At 51.6% G+C, this 7,577-nt stretch overlaps 1 protein-coding gene across 1 annotated transcript in view; it reads left to right on the top strand.

The window, feature by feature from the left end:
• Nucleotides 1-2,045: 2,045 nt before the first annotated feature.
• Nucleotides 2,046-7,577, top strand: part of LOC121663526 (polypeptide N-acetylgalactosaminyltransferase 17) — a 31,005-nt gene continuing 25,473 nt past the window's right edge. Inside the window, exon 1 of the mRNA XM_042025869.1 lies at nt 2,046-2,050. The gene's annotated coding sequence lies outside the window, so the exon portion shown is untranslated. The remainder of the gene's footprint in view (nt 2,051-7,577) is intronic.

Below are 7,577 nucleotides of genomic sequence, written 5' to 3'. Positions count from 1 at the left end.
CAATGTCCAGCCTGGCCTTGGGCACTGCCAGGGATCCAGGGGCAGCCCCAGCTGCTCTGGGCACCCTGTGCCAGGGCCTGCCCACCTTCCCAGGGAACAATTCCTTCCCCATATCCCATCCATCCCTGCCCTCTGGCTGTTTAAAATGCTTTATTTCCAGAACAGGAAGGGAAAATGAGAAAAAGAATTGTTTTCAGCTTTCTTTTCCTTTTTCGGGGTGTGAAAACTCTGAGGTTTGGTTTTCATTTAGAAAATGCAGAAAAGGGGAAACACGACCAGTGTGAAAATGAGATACAACAATGGGGTTTGGGCAAAGCAAAGCACTTTTGAGAAAAACAGCAACTACAGTTTCATTGTCCTGAGTAATTGCTGCTGCCTTTTGGAGGGAGTTGAACACCCCTTAATTATGGATTGCAGATGATGTGGGCTGTGACCCCTGACAATGAAGAAATTAAATGCTGCCTTTGAATCCCCCATTTGTTTGACATCTGCTATTAGTTCATTTGAAGGGATTTTACAGGTCTGGGACTAGGCCCAAGTCCCTCTGCCACCGTCACACGATGCCATTGGCAGCACCAAGGATTGCTGTGCTTTGAGCAGCACATGTGGGACCCAGCAAAATCTGCTTTTAAGGCAGGTGGAGTGGAATCCTGCCTCTGTCCTGCATGTGTGGAGCTGAGGGGAAGTTCAATCAGCTGCTGTGAGGCTGATTGCCACCACGTAGGGTTCACTGCTGCTGTGGTTGTGTGTCTGGTGGGCAGTGTCCACAGTTCAGCCTGTGTGTGTCCTCCCAGTGCTCCCAGTAAATCCCAGCAGTGGGCAGACTGGACAAGCTCCAGCAGCGCAGTGCCTGTGCTTGTGTTCTGCTCTGGTGTCTTTGTCTGGGACTGGTGAGGATGAAAAGGAATTTCCAGATCGTGTTTTCAAGGAGAGGGAGTTGCTGGTGCCTGGTGGGTCGGCCCTGACTGGGCAGAGCCTTGTCCATGGGATTGCTGCTGGGACCTCGCTGAAGCCAGGCTGGGCTTGGACTCCTGGGCAGAACAAAGCTCAGGACAAAGGCTGGGGTTTAGGCAGCACAGCACCCCAAACACCCTCATGGAATCCTGGAGTGCTTTGGGTTTGAAGGGCCTTAAAGCCCATCCCATTCCACCCCTGCCAGGGCAGGGACACCTCCCACTGTCCCAGGCTGCTCCCAGCCCCAATGTCCAGCCTGGCCTTGGCCACTGCCAGGGATCCAGGGGCAGCCCCAGCTGCTCTGGGCACCCTGTGCCAGGGCCTGCCCACCCGCTCAGGGGACAATTCCTTCCCAAAATCCCACCTATCCCTGCCCTCTGGCAGTTCAAAGTACAAAGAGAAGTTTTTTCCTCCTGTTTTTTTTCTGGAGCACAGGAGTGTGGGTCCCTGGGAAGCTGAGTCACGGCTCTGTGCTGGAGACATCTGTCTCAGCAGTAATTAGAGGAGATGAAACCCATCAGTGACAAGCTCTGTCCCAGCAGTTGGAGCTCAGATTCTCATTTCATGCTGCAGAAGGATGAGTAATTCTAAATAGCTCTGCAGACGTTTAAAAGCACCCAAACCATGACAGACAGCAGAGAGCAAATGAGAACAAGGTGAGTTATTAAATGCCTGCTGAGCACACACAAAGCCCCATTATCCCTGAACACTGGTACAGGGGCTGTGTGTGTTGTGCCTGTGCTGTGCTCCCCGGGTTGGGGCAGCTTTGGGGACATCACACCTCAGCCTTTGTTTCCCAGCAGCTCCCTGGGCTCTGAGCTGGGCTGGAAACAGAAACTCAGCTACTCTGTCCTGGTGCTTTCAGCAAGAAACTCCCCATTAAAAACCCAGGGGAACCATTAGGTGGTGGAAGGAGTCTGTACCCTCAGACAGAAGGCTTGGAACACCCCGAAATTCCAGGGAGCAGCAGGAGAACCCCAGCCTGTCTGAGCTGTCCATGGCAGTGAGGAAGATGTGAGCTCCAGGCAGGATTTATCCCTGCTCCAGCAGGATGTGGATAACTGTGCTTGGCAGGGCTCCCTTCCAGGGGAGATCAGTGAGCAGCCTCCAGTTAAACCAGTGAAGAGCTGAGAGGCGTTTCCAGCTCCAGGGCCTCGGAGGAGCAGCTCCTTTCGCACCTGAATGCAGCTTTTTAATTAAACAAAACTTTTGCCAGCGTTTTGTGCCAGGAGTGCCAGCCCTGGTGGGGGGTGCTGATGGCATTGGCACTGCCAAGTTCAGGGACTGGGATGGTGCCCAGGGCTTTTGGAGGGGATGGAAGTGTTTCCATTTGCCTTCAGGAACATGGCTCGCACTTTGGAAGTGTAATTTGAAGCAGAGCCAGAACATGGCCCAGGTCTCATTTTAAAGGGAATTTGGTTGAAGGCTTTTCATTGCTTTAAGTCCTGCAGTGACTTTAAGGCTGCCTGGTGACTCACAGGGAAAATAAAATCAAACAAATAAAATAGAATAACCTTAATGTGCTGGCATGGCTTGCAAAATGTGAGCAGTGCTGGAGAAGTTTGTCTCCTGTGTGACTTTGAGGGAGCAGAGGGATGCAGCAAAGCCACCCCTGAAGCTGCAGCAAAGAGCACTTTCTCCAGCAGAAAAATTTAGGGATAAATCTGGGAGCAATCAAAGTGGGATCTTCTGATTTTCTGCTTCGTTCCCATCTCTTCTGGTTTTGTGTGTTCACAGGAAATTTCTATATTTGTCATTTTACGCTCGTGCCAAGCCCAGGGATGCTGATGAATTAGGAACTAATAACAATTAGTGTTGAAATCTAAACAAATGAGCAAGGAATGAGTCACAACTTTGGTGTGACCTGAGGACACAGCATTGCTCATTGTCCCTTTTCCTCTGCCTTGTTCGCTTTCTACATTCTGCTTTTCCAAAACGCATCATTTCTATTTGGGTTTGCAAATGCATTTCAGCAAAAAGCCTGAGAAGTTTCCAAAACTGCAGCTCAGAAATGTAGAGTTGATGAGGATGTTTGGTTGCATTAAATCTGAAATTTTGCTCCACTTTTATTTTTCTTATCAATTATTTCGAGTTTTGAACTTCACACAAACCCAGGCATGCAGACACCCTCCATTCCAACGAGCTCTAAATGCAGCTCCATCCATTCTGTTGAAAAGCTCCCTTTCCTTTCTGGCAGAATTTCACTGGAACCACCACTTTCCAGATTTTTGAAGATAAAGCTTTTAGATGCTTTTGACTCATCTCTGTTTTTCAGACATGGGCAGTCTGAATTCACAGCAAATCCCTGCCAGGGAAAAGTGTGAGACCAGAGCAGAGATGTTCATGTCCTTTGTTTTCAGGGTGCAGTGGAGTCTCACAAACTAAATTATAGGATAATGGAATGTCCCGAGTGGGAAGGAACCCATAGGGATCATGGATCCAGCCCCTGGCCCTGCACAGACCCCCCAACAACCCCATCCTGGGCATCCCTGGGAACTCCTGGAGCTCTGGCAACCTTGGGGCCGTGCCCATTCCCTGGGGAGCCTGGGCAGTGCCCAGCACCCTCTGGGGGAAAAGAACCTTTCCCAAAATCCAACCTAACCCTGCCCTGAGCCAGCCCCAGCCCTTCCCTGGGGTCTGAGCACGTGTGGCTGTAAATCTGTGCGTGAGGACGAGTCCTGTGCCACCGCTCTGGGATTTGGAGCTTCTGTTGTGTGTTTGAAAGGAATCAAACAGAAGGAGCTGCTTCAGCAGGGAAGTTATTAGTGCTGGGTGCCCTTGAATGGCAAGGCTCGGATTTGGAGGGAAAAGCTGAAATGAGACATTTTCCATTTTATGATTTTGTCTGTGGAGAAAGTCCTTTTAATCTCAATTTAATGAAAGTCGGCTCAAGACGTGTGAGTGACTGGGAGTGCTGGGGAGAGACAGGAGCACAGCTTGACGGGGGCTCAGAGCAAGATGGAATTCTGCTTGAGATGAGGCAGAATTTGGAAGGGGCTGGGTGACCCCCATCCTCCTGTGTGGAAGGACCTGGTGCTTCATTTTTCATTTCTTTATTCATTGGGGAATTCCAAGCCGTTTATACCGGAATGATTTCCACAGACGAGATGGCAAACGTGGCAGAATGAATTAATCTGGTGACAGGGACATCAGGAGCTCCCACCTTTCCCAGCCTCTCAGACCAAAGTAAGGGCACAGTCTGGCCCTGTTTGCTGTATGGGGGATGTCCAAGCCTCCTGCCCTTGTCCTTTTCCCAGTGCCTGTTCCCACAGCCTTTCTCCCGCTGCAGAGTGGGAAAGGCTGGGGGTGTGCAGAGCACCCATCCCACCAGGGCAGGAGGCTCCTCTGGGCCTTGGTCTTGGCCTTCGCTGGTCCCTCACAAAATTCCTTCAGAGACCCCCAGCCAGCCTTGTTCTGGCCCATGGTGACTTCCAAAAGATTGGTCCAGCTGAGAGAGGGGACAGGAATGTCCCCTCTGTGGGCCTCACAGGGAGAAATCTCTAGAAAGGTTTGCACCAGGAACTTGGCCAGGTGAGAGGGTGACATCACAAAGAGCTTTAGGCTCGCTGCTTTCTGGGGACATCACATCTGCTGGCAAAGCCACTCTGTCCCCCAGGCTGTTGTCCCACTGTTCCCAGTGCCCTGCTGCGTTTGTGCCCTGCTCCAGAACCCAGCGCTTGTTGCCTCGGGGGGTTGGTGTCACCAAGGTCCTGCAGATGGGCTGGGGGTCCTTCTGTGAATGGCTTCACTGGGGAGGCAGAGCCTGGCCAGACACCCAGGAGCTGCCAGGGGTGCTGTGCCAGGGGTGCTCTCCCAAGGGTGCTGTGCAGCTCCACCCACACCACCTGGGCTCCCGCTTTGTCCGTTTTTCCCTGTTTGTTCCTTCTCTGGAAGCTCTCACTCCCCATCCTCTTCCCATGGCTCTCACTGCCCACCCCCCAGCTGCTCCCCAGGAGCTGCTGGGTCACAGAGAGCTGCTGATGTGGGAGAATCCAGAATCCCAGACCAGTTTGGGTGGGGAAGGACCTTAAAACCGCCCTCTTCCCACCCCCTGCCGTGGCAGGGACACCTTCCACTGTCCCAGGCTGCTCCAAGCCCCATCCAACCTGCCTTGGATTCCCTGGGTGAGGAATCCATGATAAGAAATCCATGCCTGTCCCTGCACTCTCTGCTCTCTGGCTCTACCTGAAAGAAGGGAGAGCAATTCTCCTCCCCAGCAGCCTGATTCCCTTCCCTGCCTGCTCCTCAGCCCTCCCCAGTCATGGAGCTGCGGGAAGGGGAAGGGCTGAGGAAATGCCTTTTCCCCGTGTGAGAAATGATCTGTGAGAATGATCTTCCTGGAAATGTCTGATTAAACAATAACCATTTTCCTGTTCTTGGTGGGTTTTGAGATTCTTTTCCAGGGAATGGCAATGAATCCCTTCTGTTCGAATCAAATCTCTGAGTGTGTGAGCTCCTGTGAATGGACACGGAGAAATAAATGGAAACAGTCGCTGTTTTTATCAACAGGCTCCCTTGGGAAGAAGAATTCCAGAGGAGCTCCTTTATGGCCCTGTAGTAACACTTTGGGTGACAGTCTGACTGCACTGGGGGGCTGGATCCCTTCCACTGCTCTTATCCCTAATTGGGAGATCCAGGACAGGAGGAGGCAGGGAAAAGATGAGGCCTGGGGGAGATTTGGTGCTGCTAACCAGGCTGGCAGGGCCGAGTCAGGGAGTCAGGGCATCGTTTATTTATCATTTATATTTATTTTTTTATTTTTTTATTATTGAGGGATGTATTAATTAGTGATTTTTTGAAAGGGCTGTGTTACGGAAATAGAAAGAAATGGATGTTGGGTGACCTTAAATAATGACTATGCAGTTGTGGACTTAGAACTGAAATTTTTAAAATGTATTTGATATTTAGGGAGACTTCCACACAGAACAGAAGGAGAGAAAGCCCGGCACTATCCAAGGAGTAAACAGAGTCCTGTCAGATAAATGCAGGAAGGTTTTCCTGTCTGGTTTTCCCACAGTCTCTGTTCTGCACGTTTCACACAAAATAAGTAATATCAGGTCCTAAACCTTGTGAATAAATCAATGAGCTGAGTCCATGACCCCTGCAGAGGTGGCTTGGTTTGCTTTGATCCAAGCCTCGGGATGCAGCTCGTGCAGAAATGACTGTTTGCACCAATATCCAGCACAGTTTAATTCCCCCCAGGGATCTGACTGCTCAGGAAAGCAGGGCTTTTATTGCCTGTCAGAATTCCTTAAGGTCTATCCCTCCCTGCTTGGCAGTGTGCCTGTGCTGCTCAGCTCTCCTGATTCAGCTCCTCTGGTAGAGCTTTATTGGAAGTCTTTGATCAGTAAAAGTAGAGATTGAGCTTCAAAAGCCTCCAGTTTGTCACCAGCCTTTGTTCTGAGAGACCCCGAGCACAGTTCAGGTCCTTGTGTGCTGCTTACTGCGTGACCAGAAGGAATTTGTCTCCTGATCCATCTCAGCGTCACACAAAGGATGATCCCACCTCCTCCATGCTCTAAGGAACCTGGAAAACTCCTCAGGCCAGGTTTTCACCCTGGTACCTGTGGCACCGACCCAGGAGTTATTTCACAGTGTCTGGGAAGAGGGGGATTAAAAAGTTCTTAAATGGGGCACAGTAATCTAATCTGGAGGAGTTTCCGAAGGATCTTCTCCACTGGAATAATGCACAGGGCATGGAGATGGAGATTAGAACATTTGGAAAACGCTGCAGCAGATGCTGAAGTTTAAAATGTGCCTAAAAGAAAAATCCCTGCTGTTGCAGTACCTTGAGCAGGCCCCAGCTGGGGTGGGACTGGCAGTGCAGCAGGAGCCATCCTGTGCTGTGACAGCTCCATCCTGGCTGTGCCTCGGGACACCAGGGGCTGGAAAAGGAGGAGACAGGGTTAAAGAGCACAGAAAGAACTTGTCAGGGTGCTCAGGGGAAGAACCAAGGCAGGATTTCACACCTTCCCTCCGATTCCTCCCTTCCAGCTCAAAGCTGGCCAAGCTGCAGCGGTGGATGAGCTTTCCCAGGACCAGCTCAGCCAACCCTTCCCTGTCATATGTGGGGAGACATGAGCAGGACTGGGCCCAGCAGGAGGGGGCAGAGGTGGCTGTGGCTGTGCAGGGCAAGGGTGGCTCCTCATGGAGCTGGCACTGAAGGTGCTCCTGTCCCCGGGGCTTGGGTCATCCCAAGCAGGGCAGTTTCAAGTATGTTCTGCCTGCCGTGGCTGGGGTGGGCTTTTGTTTAGGGGAGGGCCCGTGAGGCTGCTCTGCCACAAAACCTGAGTGTTTTCTGAAGGTCTGTGATCGTTTAATTGTGATAACTAATGCAAACACATCGATTCACTGCCGATCAAGAAGGGGATGAATTGACCGAGATCCATTTGCATTTTCATGCTACCAACAAAGGGTCCATTACAGTGGGGGATGTCACACCTGGATGTGCCGGGGTATCCACCACAGCCCTCCCCAAATCCCTTCTGAGGCCAGCACAAAGCTGTTGCTGCTCTGCTTAGACAGGGAGGCTGAGCCCTGGGAAGGGCACTGGGAGCTGTGCTGGCTCTGGAAGAGCACTGGGAGCTGTGCTGGCTCTGGGGAGGGCACTGGGAGCTGTGCTG

This window comes from Corvus kubaryi, unplaced genomic scaffold (assembly GCF_017639235.1).
Source record: "Corvus kubaryi isolate FWS band 111438036 unplaced genomic scaffold, C.kubaryi_AGA036_p1.0 37284, whole genome shotgun sequence".
In the NCBI taxonomy this organism is placed as follows: Eukaryota; Metazoa; Chordata; class Aves; order Passeriformes; family Corvidae; genus Corvus; species Corvus kubaryi.
Note: the sequence above shows the minus strand (reverse complement) of the source record. Positions and strands in the feature narration are given on the sequence as shown.